Genomic DNA, 19,311 nt, shown 5'->3' with positions numbered 1-19,311 from the left:
AAGCAAGAGATGAAACGAATAATTTCCCTTTTAATCTCATTCGTTCGCGGCTTCTAGGAGGCGATCCATGAAAATCGCCGAGCGCACGATTTATTTCTCGTTCTCTCCGTCCTTTCATTTTATCCTTCTAAGCCAGTTATCTTGATAAGAGAGAAACGCGACATTTTCCCCTTTATAAAGATCAAAGAAAGATGTATCAAACCAGAATTTCTTGTTGCATTCTTAACCTTTGGAGAATCAAGCGAATTCGCACAGCTTTGAGATGCGTTTTATACGCTGCGATTTATTTTTTAGATAATATTTTTTTTAGTATTCTCTTTGCTAAAAATACAAAATATATTTAAGCCACAAATTATATATATTTAAAGAGATTATATATATAATAATTTAATTGATAATATAAAAGAAGCTTGTTGAAAAAGAAATTTTATTTCCTATTAAAAGTGATAAAACAACAATTTTGACAATTTTATTATAAAATTTATATAAAAGATTGTGGGAATTATACATATCTCTTGAGGCGATAATTTTAATTATTTAAAAATATATCGGTTAATGATTTTTTTTATTCGAGTAAAAATTGTGAATTATTTTTCCTAGTTATATTTTATTTAACGTGACAGTCAATGAAGACAAAATGCATTAATTCTCGAAAATCTGCATATCAAAATGCACACTCCTTGGCCTTTTCTCAGAATCTCGCGAAAGGGATCGAGTAATATTGCCTCGAAATGTCAATTCTAAACGCGTAAAAAGAGCATCGGGCCCAAAGTAGAAAGGTGAAAGCGTATGCGAATCGAACAATCGAACAGAATCCGGTCGCGATATCTCTCTCTGGCCCGATTGCAGCCTTGATTGGCCAACAACTTTGCTCGACGATTCAGAATCATAATTTTAATCGGCGAACGGAATGTCGATCTAATAATGCAACGAAGAATGTTCTGCGAATTTGAAGTAATCAAAATGGTTCAAAATGCTCCAAATTCATCGACGCAGATGTCCTAAAATTTCAACATAGTTTTCAATCTCACCGTCGCGAATGCTCAACCTTGAAATTAAATTCCTGCAGCGCGTAGAATAACATCGCGTTATCCGCTTACGCTCTCGAAGCTTAACTACCCACTACAGTTTTCAGCGCTGAATAATTCTCGAGTGACGCGTGGTCTCGCTAAATAAGCGAAAGACCACCGAAAAGACGGTTCTGGCGTTATAAAACGAGATGGACATGAAAAAAGAAACGTCATGACTCGCGGGTTGAAGCGGATTTTCGCGTTGTCCGACCAGATCTCTCTCTCTCTCTCTCTCTCTCTCTCTCTCTCTCTCTCTCTCTCTCTCTCACGAGACGCGAGATTCCGCCGCATCTTCGTCAATTAAACGCGGCCGAGATGCGAATTATATTGTTCAGCCGAATATGTAAAATATCGTTAACCCGTTTAATTGCGCATTCGCGCATCGTGCATCATGTACGCGACGCGGCATGGGATAGGAAATTGCATACGAGGAGGAGGAGAGGAAGATTCGCGGGCGAGCGAGCGAGAAGAACGTCTGAATGAATTTATTCGGAGGTAACGGGAGAAGAAGAGGCAGAGACTATATGCCGAGCGCGCTCGCGCGGCGTGTTTCTGAGAAAATAAACTCTCCCGCGCCTTCACCGGGCTCTCCTCGCCCAGACTTCCTCCGAGACGAGTCCTCTTCCTTGAAACCGATCGGTCTCTTTTTTCTCTCTTTCTCTACATAATATCTCTCTATATTTCTCTCGTCCTCTCTACCGACTGTTCGCGATGTCGGATTACGAGGGAAAAAGAGAGAGAGAGAGAGATGCCGACTGCGCACGATTCGCTTCGCAAGAGAATAACGGGGAAAAAAACGAAAGAAAAACTGGTAGATGCATCGGGGAGGGGGGGAAAAAAGAAAAAGAGCCAGGGCGAATGGGATATCGAATATTCCTTTTTTTTTCCTTCGCTTCGTAGCCCCTTCTCTCGCCTCGTCGTACGCGTATATTGATTTTTAGAAATTCCTCGCGAGACGGGCGAACGGAGCGAGCGCGAAGCGCATCGGCCGAAGAAGCAGAGGCGCGAGAAGAGCCGGAGAGGGAAGAAACGATGCGCGAACCACCCACGGCCGCCTTGGGGCGAGCCGGCGAGCGAGCGGAGAATATCCTTGATATATGCGAGCGGGTCTATTCGCGGGAATGCATCGAGACGGACGAAAAGGGAACGTCGCCAAACGATCGCCTCGTTAAGCCTACTCCCTCAAAGTTTCGAGAGACGCAAAAATTCGCGTCGTCCGTCGCGACTATTCCTAACTATATTACATCGTTAAAAAAAAACGATATGCGTCACGTATGTAACAGCATCGTATCAGCGCACGCGACGCGAATTGTCATATTTATACATACATAAATATATATGTGTATATATATATATATATATATATATATATATATGTGTGTGTGTGTATGTGTATGTATATATATATACATGTTAAGTTTAATTTAGTCTTGATTTTAATAAGAGGGAAAATTCCGACGCGTTTGCTGCGCTAGACGGCCCTGCTTCGGCGATCGGGACCAATCGGCCGTAGTCGGAATTACCCGAGCGCGCAGCTGTTGAACAGAGAGGTGGTGGGGGTAACCGCGCTTCCCCTATCCCTACTCGCGCGGCGTCTCCCCCCACTCAGTTGCAGCCGAGCCGCGGTCTCTCTCGCTCCGATTCGTTTCCTCCTATTTTTCCACGCTTCTTCCTTCTCCGTCTCGCTCGCTCCCTCTCCCATCGTCTTGCGCCCATCTCTCTCGCGCTTTCTAACCGTTCTGTTCCCCTGTTCGGTTCTTAACATCAAACCACTTAGAGCCGCAGACCTCGACAGTCAGTCGATCTTTCCTAGTGGTGGCATTCCGGCATTTTCCACCTGATCGCGTGTGGGCGATCCAGCACGCCATTTTGATCGTAGTTACGTCGCCGTTACCGTCGTCGCCGCTGTCATCGCCCACTCACGCGTCGAGAGAGTGAGATAGGAGTCTCGTGCGTGAAACGCATGAAGCACGTTCGCATGTGCCGCGTCGCGCGTTGTCCTCGTAATACCTGACAGTTTTACTAAAGGGGAAAAAAAAGAAAGAAGGACGATACTGCGCGTTCGTGTATACTTGTCGCGCACTAGCGCGCATTGTTGGTGTCAGTTTTTTTTTCTTTTTGTTTATTCGTTCATTCGCCGCTTCCCGCGTCGGGGAGAGTGAATAGAGAGGGAGGAGAGAGAGAGAGAGAGAGAGAGGGGAGAAAGGACGAGTAAGCGTGCGAAAAGGAGAGAGTACATCGCTCCCGTGCGTTAGACGAGGAGCGGGAGACTAGAACGGAAAAGGACGCCGGGTGTTGTTTTTCTGTCGCGCGGGCGAGAGACAAGTTGCGCGCGGAGCGGAACGAAAAGAGAGTGCGTGACCCCGCGTGTGTGTATGTGATCGTCGTTGTTGTCGTCGTCGCCGCCGTCGTCGCCGCCGCCGCCGACGTCGCCGACGTCGTCGAGTTCCATGCCTTTCCGCTGTAACATCCTCCCGACGTCGTGCACGTAACGTGGCCGGCCTGCGTCGACGATCTCACCGAAGAACACACTACGAAGGCGGAGGCACGTAACGCCGCATGAAAAGCGTGAGTACATACGCAAATCTACGCAATTGTCGAGTATCGCGTGTCGGTGCCGCTCTCCATCCCGCCCCCCTCCCGCCCTGCCCCCCTTACCCTGCGCGACGCACACCACGCTCGCGCGTTTGCTCGTATTAAATCTTGTTTTTTTCCGCCTGCACGATATCGCCATGTTTGATCGGCGTCTCTCTCTTCTCCCTTTCATTCTGCTTTGTGTCCCTGTGTATCTCTCTCGTTTTCCCCTTTCTCATTCTCCCGTATGACCATCTCTCTCATTATGTCAGTTTTCCCTCTCCCGCCCGTTCGATCTCCCTTCCGCTGTATCTTTCCCCTATCGACGGCTCGTCGAGTGTGTGCGAAATGCGTGTGCATAGGGGGATCGCGAATTTCGCTGCTGTTGCGTTGCGTTGCGAGGCCGACGACGAAAGACGAGCGGCGAGCCCGACGCGGATGACAGCGAGGCCCGCGTCGCTGTCAAGCGCGGTTCGACCCTCCCTCCGCTTCGTCTTCATTGACGCGCTCTCTCGCGTGTTGTTTATCCGCTTCTGCAATTTGTGCATGCGCTCGGCAAGACGGGGCGGAGGGGGAGAATATGCGAGAACGAACGAGCGAGCGAGCAAGCGTGGAGTGGGGAACGCGCGCCGAGAGAAAAATAATACGGGTCAGGATGTAACGCGCGCGGTGCCCCCGAGGCGCTAATTGAGCGTGTGCCCTGTGTCCGCGTTTCGGCCAATTTCTCGCGCGTTTCCCGTTTCCTTTCGTAGCCCCGCGAAGCGGGGTCTCCCCTTCGAGGAGACTGCGATAGCGGGAGAAGGGTGAATATTGATATTTTATTTATTTTTTTTTTGGGTGCGATTTTTGCAGCACGAGCGGCGTAATAATCTCTCTCCCCTCTCCGTGCGTCTCTAAAATCGCTTCTTTATTCCGGGAAGCGGACGACGATTGTCACATATCGCGCAATTTATGTACTTTGCTGCGAGACGAATCCGAGAGAAATTGTTTCCCGCCAACGCAATATATCGATCTGTGACTTTAACATTTATTAGAACAATTACTCCAAAATTATAAAACGCGCAAAGTTACACGTTTTGCTACGAAAATACGAGCGCTTTTTACTCGCGATGCGAGCACTGCGACTTTTTTCTTTTCATATTTTTTATTCGCGTTAAATATAAGAATATGTATTTATCAAAAATGGTAGTGTTCGATATCGAATCCAACTTTGATAAGTTGAAACTTTTGAAAGACACGACGATAAAATCTATTTGACAAATCTATTTGTACTTTTTACGTATTACTACATCCGGTTAGGTATTTGCAGGGAATAAATATGTAAAGATCCGTTCGTAAAGCTGTTCATTATTTTGATGTACAGTCGAAATGCAATCGAGACAAATGTGCTTTGAAACAAAATAAAAGATTTTACACGTATCATTTTAGAATCAACAACGTCGATTATTAGCGCGACGTTCGATATTCACTTTTTATTTATATCAAAGTATCGATCGTGAAAAGGACAGTTATTTAAATTAGTTAATCGAGAGGGCAACAGATCCTTAAAGTCGATTGCGCGACGTACGCTACTGACGTTACCGAGAGCGCTAATCGTTGCCGACTGAATTTTCCTGGCCTATTTATATCGCAGCTAAACCCACAATATAAAGAGACTCCGAGACTGGTATTCTCGATATTCAAAAATGTCAATAAAATATAAAATAAGGTACATAAAGAATACAAAGCGTAACATTTGAAGCATGTATGCTTTTGAACAATACATTATCGGTTAATAAATATAGAATGTTAATAAATATAGAATGGACAACCAGTACATGTGTTGTCAATATTAGCTGGATAAAATATAATGTTGCATCATGCGGTTCATTTAAATTCAAGCGGAATTTATTTTTGCAGATTTAATCAGATTCTTTTATCCTTCCCCATATTTAATTACGATATTTAATATCGAGTTTAAAAAGCCGCGTGGTATCCTTTGAAGGTTCGACGTGAAAAGGTCTACTCCAAATTTGTCAACGTCGTCAAAATTTAACGCCACGCAAGTGGGACATCGTTTATTTATTCCTCGTTCCTAACATCTTATTCTCGTGTTTCTCAGTGTTCTCTCTAATCAACGTTAGTTAACCGGATCCGTCAGTACGGCCGATCCTCTCTCTCGTTCGTTCATTCGGATAAGTGGCCTAATTTTCTTCGAGCCTCGCAAGCGCGAAGAGAAATTGAAAAGCGACTCGATTCGTACAATTTTTTTTCCTCGTTTCTTTTTTTCGAAACGGAATATCATTTTGAGAGGTGATTCATCGCGGCGTCGCACATCGAAATTATAACGGCGTGGCTTTTCCACGAAATCCGCCACGCAATAAAACTGCGAGAACGTTAGTTAACACGGCGATTATTTTTACGCGTAGATTTTTACTTCCGGGAAAAATGGCGAGACCTATTTTTTTGTTTTGCGAACGACGCATAAATTGAAGTCATAATAATAATATCTCGTTACATTTTCTGTTTATACTTGATGGACGACAAACTCGTTATTCTGGAATATCGTCTAATATTGATCCAAGAATAACTTCGACGCAATAATAATGCGGGAAAAAAGGATAAAAATATTCTTTAACAAGCTCCATTTTTCTTACTTTTGTATTATTTCACATTCAAAACTTCATCTACGAATATTTTAGTGTAAATCTCATCTCGATATTTTTTAAAATAATTTTATCGTTCTGAAAATAATCGTGATGTTTGAAGTTTGAAAAATTAAATTTTTTCCGTTTCATTGATTTCTATTGAATCGATGAAATTTTTTATAGCATTTTTTTTTCAAACGACGTTTATTCTTGTACAGTATTCTTAGATATGCTTGTCGAAAAAACTCACCATAAACGGTAACAATCAACGAAGCCAACGAACGTAATCATTTTCTATTTTTTATTGTTTTTTTTACGTTCTGCAACATCATTTTAATGTCGCATTGTAATACAACACGATTACTTCGCGTCAACACTGAAAATTGATTAAATCGCTTTTCATCGCCGGGGAAAAAACTCTTTCGACCTCTTTTTTTCATACGGATTGCGTTACCGTGCCTTGCGTCACGACTATGGTTGTGACTGCAAATTGGAAAATGCTCTGAAAAGTAGTTGACGTCATTCGCGATTATTTATATTATAATTTAATAAATTATATTATATTATTAACTTTCTTATCACGCAAATTACATTGCAATTCCATTCGGCGTCGTGTCGAAGCCGCGAGGTTTTTCCAAAAATAAGGAAATAAAAAAGAGGGAAACACGATTGATCGGAATAACATAACTTTTTGTTATCAATAACGCCGCGCCAATATCATCAAACAGAGAGATTTCCGTGTCTCGGTAAATTTTAATGCCCGTAGTTTTATGCAGCCTATAAATGATACAGTGGCAATATGCAATAAGGAAAAAGAAAATCCTTGCATAAAATCCAAAAATATTTTTTATTTTAATTTTACGTACATTTTTATTTCGATATAAGACGTTATAGCTTTCGCTTGAGTCGAGTTTTCAATCGTTTTAAGTTAATAAATCCTGAACGGATCGCAAAGTATCGATCGACGACGAAAGAGGTGCCTAAACATCCTAAGGATTGTCGATAATCGGCAAACAAGCGGATAATGGATGGTTTCGCATATACCACTGGCTGTAACTCGATTACGCCTGCAGGATATAATTGAAAAACCGATTGGCGGTAATCGGACACGATTATGCTTTGGAACGTTATATCCGTTACGCGTTAAATGTTTACACTCTACGATGGCATCGAACTGCTGTTGTTGGAGATATTATTGCTACGCTGTTATGGCAAAATGAGCAGTGGTGTAGTAATATCATATGGCGTTATATGACGGTGCTTAGTTTAAAAAAAATGATGTGTATCCTGTTTTGAAACCTCATGAATATTTATGAAATGCGAATGTAAATATCATTCTGATGTATTGATCTTGGATTTTCAAGTTGGATATTTTAAAAAGTGATAGATTCATATACGTATATATATTCCATATGAGTCACATAAGCACATATTCGTGGAAAAGTTTCACTTTACAGTTGCGTAAAATTTAGCATTTTACAGAATTTTAAGAAATTATTAAGATGCAGCGCTTTTATGAAATTTCCCATTGCTATAAAAATTTTAACATTTAATTGCTTACATTTTTGCGATAGCATCCAGCAGCAAATTCTAGATTGACGATAAGTTCTTAAATCGTAAAAATAAAATTGCAATTTTCCGTTATGTGGAAACTAGAACTCTAGGAACGATATCGCTACCATATATTACGTATACTCAAATCTGTCAATTTATTCCGCACACGTATCCGCTTTCCTCTTGCAGCCTCTCTTTTGTACCAGTATGCGCATCCGATGAATGCACGACAGTTATTTTACAAAATCAAACAATCTAGCAATCCAGGCCAGGCCAGGCCACCTATCTTTATTACACGATATGAAAATAATCACCGACTTGTTTCTCTTAAAATATATAATTGTATTATATTTTTTAAATATTATATTTAAACCAAATTCTTTTTTTAAACTTTATAAGTAATGAAAGCGGAGGTCAAAGTTGCTCAGCTGTGATAATTAATATCAGATTAACGATTCATCATTCATTTGTAGGTCACAGTGCCACCTCAAAATAGAAATACAATGTCATATATAGACATCATAGACTTATATGTGTACCATGAACACTTGATATAATATTTACAACACACACACACACACACATATATATATATATATATATATATATATATATGTATGAGACACAAATAAGGCGATAGATGTAAAAATCTCAGAATCAGCTCTGCAAGTGGCCTTCGGCATCGCCAAGATTTCTCGATCGAGATAAAACAATCCGTATGTGATATCCGAATGGATCGCGATGGACGGGCGCGGGCTCGACGGGCGGCCGCCAGTTTAGTAAACTCGGTTTTACGGTGCAGTTGGTACCTCGTTACGCGTTGCTTGTCCGAGATCAGGGCCGCGCGCACGAGAGGAGGGGAGCAACAGCCGCGCGACTCTGACGCAGTCACGCGGTTGTGAGAGGCGCGCCGCGCGTCGCGTCGCCTCGCGTTGCCTCGCCTCGTCTCGCCTCGTCTCGCCCTGTTCCGCCTCCCCTCGCCTCGCGGCTGCGCCGGCATATTATGCCGGCTTGTGCTCGTCGTTGCCGCCGCGCGGTTGGTGCGAACGACCTCGTCTCGACTCGACTCGACTCGAGACTCGACTCGATTCGACTCGACCCGACTTAAGCCGCACGCCGGAGAAAAGATCCGCTCGGCACCGCCGATAGCGATAACCCCACGTTCGAGGTCCTCGGACGAATCGCCGCTTATTGTCAATATTCCGACATTGACATTATTCGCGATGAGAGCGAGTGCGGTGACCGAGATCGCGCGATCGTGTATTTCTGTTTTAGAAACGATATTAAATTTTTGACGGATTTGCCGTGATTTCTTCCGTTGCGAGAAAATTTTGATATAAAATGTCTGAAAACTGGCTTTATGCAAAATTAGAGTTTGAACAAAATATTTAACTGCAAATCATGATGAAAAATTCTTCATTTTCAATCGCTTATAATTATTAATATTTTCGATAGCTTGGCATTTAAGGAGAAAAAAATAATTATTGATTTATTTTATTCGGAAATTTATTATCGCCTAATAAATTTCCGAATAAAATAAATATTTATCGTCCGCATCCCCCTTGTGGAAAATCGAGGACTATGCATTCTAGTTGCTGAAAACAGGGCATTACTTTATAGGAACATTGCACTCTCGATTGGAGGGGGCCGTGCAATATATCGCGATATAACGCTGTTTTGATGCCGTCCATCGTGAATAATGAATGGCGGAGGCGGTCGTGGGGCAGAGACGAAGAAAGAGGAAGAGAGATAGAGCAACGAGAAGAGAGGGATCAATACGATGATGATCGAGAGTAGCGACATGCCTCAGCAGTGACTCTAAGTTCCTTAGAGCCGCCATGCTTGGCTTCGTTTTAGAGCGGTTGAACGGCCGCCGGTCGTATTTTTTCGCGGATATATTTTTTTGCGCAATCGTTGAAATTACATATATATCATTTTGAACATGTTTGCCGTGAGCTACGATCATTGTGACGGATTTGTTTTCTCGCGAGGATAAAAATCGCGCGGGCACGTAAAGAGAGAAAACGCGCGAAGTAAATATGATAAAACGACTAGACGTATGTAGAGAAATTGTTTACGCACGTAGAGAAATTTTCTACATACTTTAATAATATATCGACTGGAGGTTGTAATTTCAAATGCGCGATTGCAGGAGAGAAAAATATTCTTCTACCCAATTCGTTCTCTCTCTGTTAAAAAATTAGAGATTACATAATTATAAATCTCTCTATTATGTACATAAATATTCATCGATTACATATATGACATTGATTCGGAATAGTATTCGTGAATGTTTATAAATATCCGCGAAATTTCATCATTGATTAAGCAAGGTCATCGACATTCCTTCCTCGAAACTGGTATAACGAATTATATTTTCGGAGAGCTACGCACAAGCAAAACTAAATGATCAATGTCAACGTATCCGTATTGTGAGTTACGACGTTGTCTCTATCATCTCTGTCGAGTTGACGCGGCGATTATTGTCGGGAAGCTGGAAACATGCTTACCACGTTGGGCAGGTCAGGGTGTGTCTGATCCCGCGCGTGCTTGGAATACTAGCCGAGATAAAATCGATCGCCGCGATCGATAATTGGAACGCACATGGTGTCGAGAAGTTACGAGAGTGCACGTATCAAGATTCGTTCGAGATAACTTGCGCGCCGATCGGTGAGTTGACAATTAACTGAAATATTTTATTCTCTCTTAAATTGGGGTATCGCATAAATAACAGACGCGAGAAACACGCAATCTCTCTTTCGCGATAATATATTTAAATAACATATACCGAGTAATTGTTTATTTAATAAATCGTTAGTATGTTGTAAATGTAAAATAATATTTGACGGGACCGATGTAAAATTTCTTGTTAAAACATTCTTTCCAAGTGACGTAAGAATGTATTAAAGTTGGAAAGAATTCTCTGCCCGACCGGTATCTCGATTGATTGAAAAATTACAAGAGTGCTTTTGATAGATAGAAATATTGAAATAAATATATATATAATCGCAGAGGAGAATCCTATTTTGCAAGAGATAATATTAATTAAGAGAAATAAATTTTATTGGATGTTTAAACGAACATGTTCAGCGCGATGCGACGCGATCGTTTTAGAAGCGCGTTTCTCGCAGCGGGAAAAAAAGAGAGAATCTTTCGAGGATCTCTCGTGAATGGAATATTATTAGTGCTTTAACGCGCGAGTCTTTTGCCATTGTTGTCGCTCGCGATAATTGGCCGCTAATGTACTTTCTAACCGAGCAACGTGACGGTAAAAAACACACGACGCGAGTATTGTTAACCAACCGATTGGGTTTCGATTCGCGTACACCTTTCCACATTTTATTCCGGCAAAATGCGAGACTCAAATTGCTGGGAACGCGCCGTCGTCGAGCGGAGATTTTCTCACGCATAACGGATCACTGCAAGCGCATGTTCAAAGTCGAACGCGTAATTAGCGATTGACAGTCCACATATGATTGATGCGATTGATAATAGTTATTGTCGCTACATCGATATTTTATTTCTTTAACATTGAAAAATATGTGTTTTTTATTGAGAAATATTAAAACAATTTTTAACATTTAACAAAGAGTGAGTTGCATTTTTTTATATCAAGCGGAATATTTCCGAGATATTAATCTTATTCGCACTTTGTGCGGGATAAACATAAAACGTCATTATTGTCATCATTGTAGCTAATATAGGATGTTTTGTCGGGGAATTAGAGTTAACTTAAATTATGGTCAGTTTCGAGAGAAACATCATTGCATAAAGTAGACACGACATGACGAAATTACGTCAAGTAGATCGAATTTCAAAACGCGCAAGGAGCATAATAAGTCGCAACTCGTGCGGGTCGCCAGCTTTCTCTCCCTTCATGTTCGTCGCAAAAAAAGCTTCAAATTCCACGACCACCGAGATACCTCCCGCGGGCGAAACCGCCGCTCATGATTAATAACCGACGGTGACAAAACTAACGCTCGCCATTCCCGAGTATTGTAGCGCAGCTCGCCTACGGAAAAGCGGAATGAACGAGCGAGCGAGCGAGCGTGTGACAAAAAATCGCGGCGCGGGATGGAATCGAGAGAAATCCCCGAGGCACACGCTCGTCGATTTATCGTGCGTGAAAGTTACCGGGATAATTTCAGAAAGTTTGAAATCGTTATACGTGTCGCGTGTGTACATGTGCGTGTACGCGCGCGCGTGTGCATGGACGAGAGATACTTAATCTCGATCGAGAAATGTTAGATTAGCTCGAGTCGTGCGTTTGATCGGATAGGGGGTTTGGTAATCCATTTGCATGACGCAAGTGGAAAATGTTGCCTCGTCGCTCAGCGATTTGCAAGCATAATTTCTTTCTTCGCGAACGACTTGATTTTGAAATTATTATACTTGCGATAAAAAAGTTTAACAGGCAGTCATAGTTATCTTCGATACATATGCGCCACTTTTATTAATCGATACACAACACACACGTTCGTAAGTAATACTTTGGTTAAAACTTTGATTGTAAAGCATTAAAAATCAAACAATTCTCAGAAATAAAGTTGGTTCTGCGAATCGATATAATTTGCGACAAGAAGTTAGTACTTTCTACAGCCAACAATTGTCAAAACATTCTGTGTAGATTTTTTTTTTCAGTTGTAATCTTCTCGGACTATGAATCGATATTCTTCGCGAGATAGATTTATATTATTTTTACGATCTTTGCTCTTTGTAAAAATAATGGCAATAAAAAAGTCATACCAGCTCTATGCCTATCTACATGGAAAAAAGCGGGTATATAAGCGGCATAAATTATATTCCATCTCCGCGACGGTGGAATGTCGTTAATTAAAAACGCAAATAGTGGTCGATCGATCTACTCGACATCGACGGCATACGAAAGATTAAAGGCTCATAAAGGCTACGTAACAAAATGGCACTATGCGAGAATTGTCTAGTAGCAACGTGACTAATTTCTCGAAGACATAAAATTGTCAATTTAGATAAAGACCGAAATATGAAAATAATATTTCAAAAATTAAAAATTTATATTTATGACTATATAAATATTAAATGTTTGTATAATTTTGTTTTATAGTTGTTTTATAGTTTTATATTACGGTAAATAATATGTATTATGAAAGTACGCGTATCCATTACCATACCAATCAGTTTAATTAGTATCATGATTTATATTATCAGTATAATTAAATTTTTCATATGCATATATTTTACAAGAATTTATATTCATATATCTATGAAATTTTCATAATGAGAAATTTTAAGATTAGAGAGAGCAAATTAACTCAATATTTTTTACCCTAGGAAAAAAATTATTACATAATTATTATATAAGTTGTTTAGTAATAATCGTCATTCATCGTGTGCTGATAAAGCGAATTAAACCGAGTAGAAAAGTTCTTTATCATTTTGCGATTTTCACAATAATTATTACCACTCTGTACATGGTGTGTGTAATATATTTTTCTAGAATAAAAAATATATTGTGTTAAAATTCTCCTTCTAATCTTAAAATTTCTTGTAATTTCCCATGATTATGTATTTACATATATGGAACATGAATGCATTTATCTTTAGAGAGCAATTTTTATTTCTGACCTTAAAATCTATATTCATATTTAACATTTTTCCTTTGCTGAATAAATCGATATAAAACCGAATAGAATAAGTATATTGAGGGCAATTACAAGTCGCTATGTAAACGAAATATTATACATTATCTAACTTTAACGCTATTTTAAAAATGTATAAATGAGTCGGACGATATTACGGTATTTCTAATGTCACCTGGAACATGTTCGCAAACCAACAGTTGTGGGAATGAAGATCTAGATTATGACTTCGATTATGGTACTCATTATACGACGCGACCTAAGAGGTATTGTCGCACGGTCCGGGATATACGAGAGAGATCTCTCGAATCTCTGCGGCTCGGAACAAAGTTAATTCGTGGTTTCTAATTGCCACTAATTGCACACGTATGCGTTCCATATGAGCGGAAGATTCACCGTTTCTCAGAGCAAAGATTGCGCCGTAAATCCGCGATTATACCACGATGGCGGGAGATCGCACGAGCGTTCCAATTACTAATAAACGACGTAGACTTTGGTGTAATTAACTAAAGCTTAATTCGGTCACGTTTCCGCGCCCGTTGAGATATTTTAGGTTAATGTAGGATGTCCTGGAAGCATCTAACTTAATTGTAATCCTCGCATTCTTCGTGCAATTTAAAGGCAATATTTAATTAAATTTAATTGAAGTATCAAAACATTATTAGTAACTTGTAAGCAATAAAGATGTAAGGTTTCTTACATTGATCTTCTAAAATTCATTGATAAAGTCTTACCTATGTAAAATTTACCCACCTGCCAATATTTGAGAAAATTAAATTTTAATACGTCAGTTGATTGGACATTACGTAAATTTTTTTTTTTAATTATTGCATAGTTCTCTCTCTCTCTCTCTCCAGAATAATAATTATTAAAAAAAATTGGAGAATTAATTTTATACTTCCCTGCAACTTTTTAAAATTTAATTTCCAATTAACTTAATCAATAAATTTTTCGCTTGCATATTAATGTCCAAGTTGAATTTTCGTTTGCAAATCTTTAATAAGTTTTTAAATAAAAACTTTAAAGAAACCAACTTATATTTACGATTAATCGTTATATTAATTTTTACAAAATTGGATTTCGGAGTTCTTTATCCGACATCTTTGTGTTATACCGAATGAAAAAAAGGGTATTTGGTATTTCGTAGCACTTCGGGACGAAGAAGAGTAACGATTTTACCGCATATAAAACGAAAAGAAGAAAAAGTCTTTTCTGCGTCGCGTATATATCGAGCTAAGCTGAGTCGTTGTTGCCGTCAGATTATCGATCGGCACAAAACTTTTTCCTCGATTCGCTATATCTGGCCAGCCTGAAAACTCACTCGATTCGTCTAGGAACGACTGACTCGTGCGATATTTCTCCAAGTGCGCCGAAAGAAGGGATTATCAGCGATCAACGATAAGAAAAACATTATTTTATTACAACAAATTGACTTTCTACGCGGAAACTCATCAAGTCATACGATTAACTTTGTTAATTACATTTTCCAGTGGAGAAGAATTTCTCGGTCAATCGTAAAATTGTGTTCAGTGTCGCGCATAATTTTAGCGGGGAGCTTGAAAGAGATCGCGGACCAGAAATACCGCGGTGTTAATATTTGAGTCCTTTGAAAGTGGCAGAGAGATTAAGTTTAGCCGAATTAGATGGGATTTCGAAAATTGCATTAAAGTAGATACCGTTTTGTCTCAATTCTTTTTCAAAGTTTAATCGAAACTTTTTTATAAGCAATGACATTCATTTATATGTTATCGATTATTTTATAATTTTTAAAGGATAAAATTGTTTTTGGTAGGGGAAGAACGTTTTATATTATTGAATGTAAGAGCGAATCCCAAAATAACAGAATATCTCTATATTTTTGTCTTACATTTTATATTACAGTTTCGAAAAGTAGGTCATGACGATCGTGATCATCCGTAATTAATCACTTAATATAAAAAATAAATCTCTCTGATATTTTTTCACGCGCTATTTCCTGCTACTTTTTATTCTTCTACACAACTAAAAATTTTTGAAGTATATTTCAATTTGCTTACTCTTCGCGATGATTTCAAAATTTGACTGGTTTTTATAATATATGTCGCAAGATTTAAATAAACTAAGAAATCGCATCGTGCGAATAATAAAATGCATGGTCCAATAAATTATAAAGTAAAGACATGGAGGGGATGTAACATTTTTATGAAAGGACAATTAAAAATATTAAAGATGCATTATAAAAAATAATTGCATAAATTATTCGAATATTTAAAATAATTTTTTCTTAATATTACAAAATCAACCGGAATAATTTATTTTTTCTCTCTTACCTTTTTTCTTATGAAGAATTTTCAGACATCTTCGCTAATTTAATACTATTTATCAGACACCATGTGCAGATATATAATTGCTTTTTTTTTTAAGGATCAGGATTATAGTCCGGAAAATGATGCAACAATCACAATAGGGAAAATAATCGCCAAATGCCTCTTGTACCATATCGTACCATTCGGTCGCGCGATATCTGGCGCGTGGCTCCGATTGGAATTAATTCTCGCGGGATGCAACGTGCACGCGCGAATCCTCCGGAATCGACAAAAGAGAGAGAGAGAGAGAGGAGCACCTGTCGATCTCTCGGCCCACTCTCGCTCGAAATGCTCTTTCGGATAGATCGCGCGACTCAATTTAGCGCGAGCGAGTGCTGCACGGATTCATTTGTGTACCGGATGTATATGGTGTATGCAGATGTAAATAACATTTCGAAAATCTTTGCGGAAGATGTACATTGTTGTTTATATCCCGAATGGTATTAATTTTTTCATCTCCAAATTCTACCGAGAAATTTATAATAATCGTTAATAATACACGCGCACGCTGAAGAAAACTAAGCATGACATGAGATTGTTGCTATAATTTAGTGCCGTAATTGTGACAAATGACAAATTCAGTATTCATTGTATAACATATTCTTATTTATCTTTTTTTTGTTTTCTTGTTTCTTTCCTCCTTTTCATTTCCTTTTGTATGTTCATTTTCTTCTCTCGTTTCCTCGCTTTATTTTTTTCCTTTCAAATTATATTAATATTCACAGCGCAACTTTTAGTACGCTATAGCAGAATAAATTATTATTCTCTTGTAGAGTAAATTGTTAATTTATTCCTTTATTCTATTACCATTTTATATTTCTGCTTTTCTTTTTCCCTTTCTAGTCTCGAATTTTTTTTTATATTTGATCGACTTGGCGATACACATTTCACCGTTCCATAGGCTCTTTAATTACGTCACTGCGTATATATTGTAGTTTCCGATCTGTGTCGAAACGCGCACGAGCTTCATCTCCAAAATATAACGCGTAAGCGTTTTAATTAAGGCACATGATGCCGATATAGATATTCCCGGGTATCGACTGCGCGTCCCGAGAGCTGTCCATTAAAATATTCAGGATCTGCACTTTTTGGCGAACGCGAGAGAGTCCCCCTCGTGTCCCCTTTTGCTGTCGAAAAATCAATTTCGTCGGTTGTGTGACGTCAGCGCATCGAATGAGGAGAATTCGTCGGGATGCGTTGTCGTTTGTTCGGTTGTATATGTCGGCTTCGGAATTTAAATTTATCCCGGGGGGGTTGCGCGCGGTCAAAACCGGGGCGACAATGTCGACAACGACATACTTTTTTTACTCGCGAGAGACCGCGCGTTTTTCTTAAGCATCTATACCAATCCCCAAGATCGCTCTATTCTTTCTATAAAAATAATTTATTTTTTGCAATTTTAATGTATGCAACTGCTTTTTCAACCGACTCAAGATTTTTATACGAAGAATAATAATGAATTTTTTCAACACACATTTATCTCTTTTTACTATCATCTTAAGAAAAAAAAGATTAAAATTTGTATAAATTTTTTTGCAAATTTTTAATCATTAATATTTCATAAGAGATAAGGAATAGAGTTAACGAATAAATTTAATAAATCTAGTAAATGATTTATAAAAAGGCCAAGTCTTAAATATAATCGACTTATTATTTCACAATATTTTAGTCATTCGATGCTTCGATATTTTATTAAACTTAACGTGTAGCGATATAAATCGAACATACAAACCACATATTAGAAACAGATACTCATTTATGTTCGCTCGCATTTGTCGTCTGATTGGTTGCTTCGTGCAGTTATTATCCTGTCGTGTGTGTACGTGCATATATATCGCGGCAATATTACATTTTATTACTTATTCCTTTTATCTTACTTTTATTGCTCGTCGTTTTTCGCCAGTTCCCATCGAACCCACCCTTTTCCGCGGACCCTCTTCCCGTCCACGATCTCGTCGCGAATTGGCTCGCTAAAAACGAAATTTCTTCCATTTAACCAATGCCGGCTCGCGACGCCATCCACGACGATAGAAAGCCCGTAAGATTTACGTAAAAGCGCAACGTCTACGTCAGCTTTTGCGAGGCAATAACTCTCCCTCCTCATCGGTCGCTTCGTGAAATGCAGCCGAGAAATGTATCTATCCCATCGAATTTCCGAAGCTCTTCGACCCCCTTCTTCAAAGTATGTTATTCTAAAAAGACACGAACCGTGTAACGTGATTATAAATAATTTTATTCGCATTATCTTCTAGTCAAAAGCATCTCGATATCTGTTATAATTATAAAAATGTTCCCCCATCTATACGTAATCCGTAGATACATTAATTTTTCTTGAAATCGGACACATTACCGTATTTCCCGTTCGCTGAAATGCTATATTAATTTCGCTTCCTCAATATTGTATTAATCTGTTTTTCGCATCTTTCATTTTTAATGTATAAAACGTATAGCTCAGAGATACATGTCGGTATTCATTTTCCATATTACGTGCAATTAAAACGGTCGCCGGAAGTTACAAAAGAAATGCACGATGTTCGAGTTTATATTTACACGCGTTGTCTCGCATTGGATGTACACTCGGTTGCGATCAATGGCACAAATTAATATCGCAAATTTAAAACGACGTTAAATGAAAAAGCGGCAAAAAGCCTTTTGTCGCAAGCTAATATCATAAAACCGCTGATAAAGTAGCCGCAAGCCGGGCACTCGTTCGCTTTATCACGAATATATGTCCGCCCGCTCGATGTGCTTCCGACGTGTTACATTTCGAGAACATCCCGATTAACACTCGCGGCCAACGTATGCTCAAGTGCATTTGCCAATAATTCACGGGCACGTAAGCGAGTCGACGATAATTTGCGCTATCGAAAGTATAAGTAGAGGTCTCTCCTCGCTCTTATCGACTTTCTCGAGAATTCAAAGACGTCGCGTCTGTAAAATTTAATGAACCCAAGAAGCGCGCAGTCGTGATCGTCGCAAAGGTCGACCTAGACGAATTTTGTATAAGGTTAATTTTGACTTCGATAGCGAATATATGTGTATCACGAAATAGTATATGTATATCGTTTCCTTCTAATCATACGATGGAAAATTATATCAAGTTAAAGTTAGCCAGTTTAATAATTTTAGTAATAAATTAATAAATTAAATATAATTTTAATAATAAATATAATCCATTTAATAAATTTTCGTACAATAATGAAACAATGAAATATTTTAGATCGATAAAACATGAATATAAAAAAAGAGTCATAATCATAGCCAGCTTGCCACGTCATTGGTCTTTTATCGTGCTCTAAAAATTTTAGTCTTAAAGATTCGATAGAAGAGATACATAAACTTTTCTGCGGTTGTGTTGCCCGAAAATTTGTTAATTCTACTTCCGTCGTGTAAAATAATCGCAAAAGGTCGCAGTTTGCGATCACAAGAAGCAAGGATAGAGAAACGAGTTGCGCACGGTCGCTGTCGACGATACAACGAACGTACACGGTGGGGATGCGCGGGGGAGGAGAATGATGAAGAG

The 19,311-nt window shown here is 39.1% G+C and overlaps 1 protein-coding gene across 10 annotated transcripts in view; it reads left to right on the top strand.

Annotated features, from left to right (window-relative positions):
* LOC105256480 (zinc finger and BTB domain-containing protein 20) overlaps positions 1 to 19,311 on the top strand; it is a 100,178-nt gene that overhangs the window by 5,664 nt on the left and 75,203 nt on the right. For 2 of the 10 annotated variants that reach the window (XM_011266402.3, XM_025406957.1), the window contains exon 1: positions 2,508 to 3,638. The exons of 7 other annotated variants lie outside the window; for them this stretch is intronic. The gene's annotated coding sequence lies outside the window, so the exon portion shown is untranslated. Of the gene's footprint in view, positions 1 to 2,507; positions 3,639 to 10,093; positions 10,496 to 19,311 lie in introns of those variants that run through there. One more of the 10 variants, XM_025406962.1, reaches the window with a different exon arrangement.

Source organism: Camponotus floridanus, unplaced genomic scaffold (genome assembly GCF_003227725.1).
Source record: "Camponotus floridanus strain SB8 unplaced genomic scaffold, Cflo_v7.5 scaffold1, whole genome shotgun sequence".
Lineage (NCBI taxonomy): Eukaryota > Metazoa > Arthropoda > Insecta > Hymenoptera > Formicidae > Camponotus > Camponotus floridanus.
This window is presented reverse-complemented; position numbering and strand designations above follow the sequence as displayed.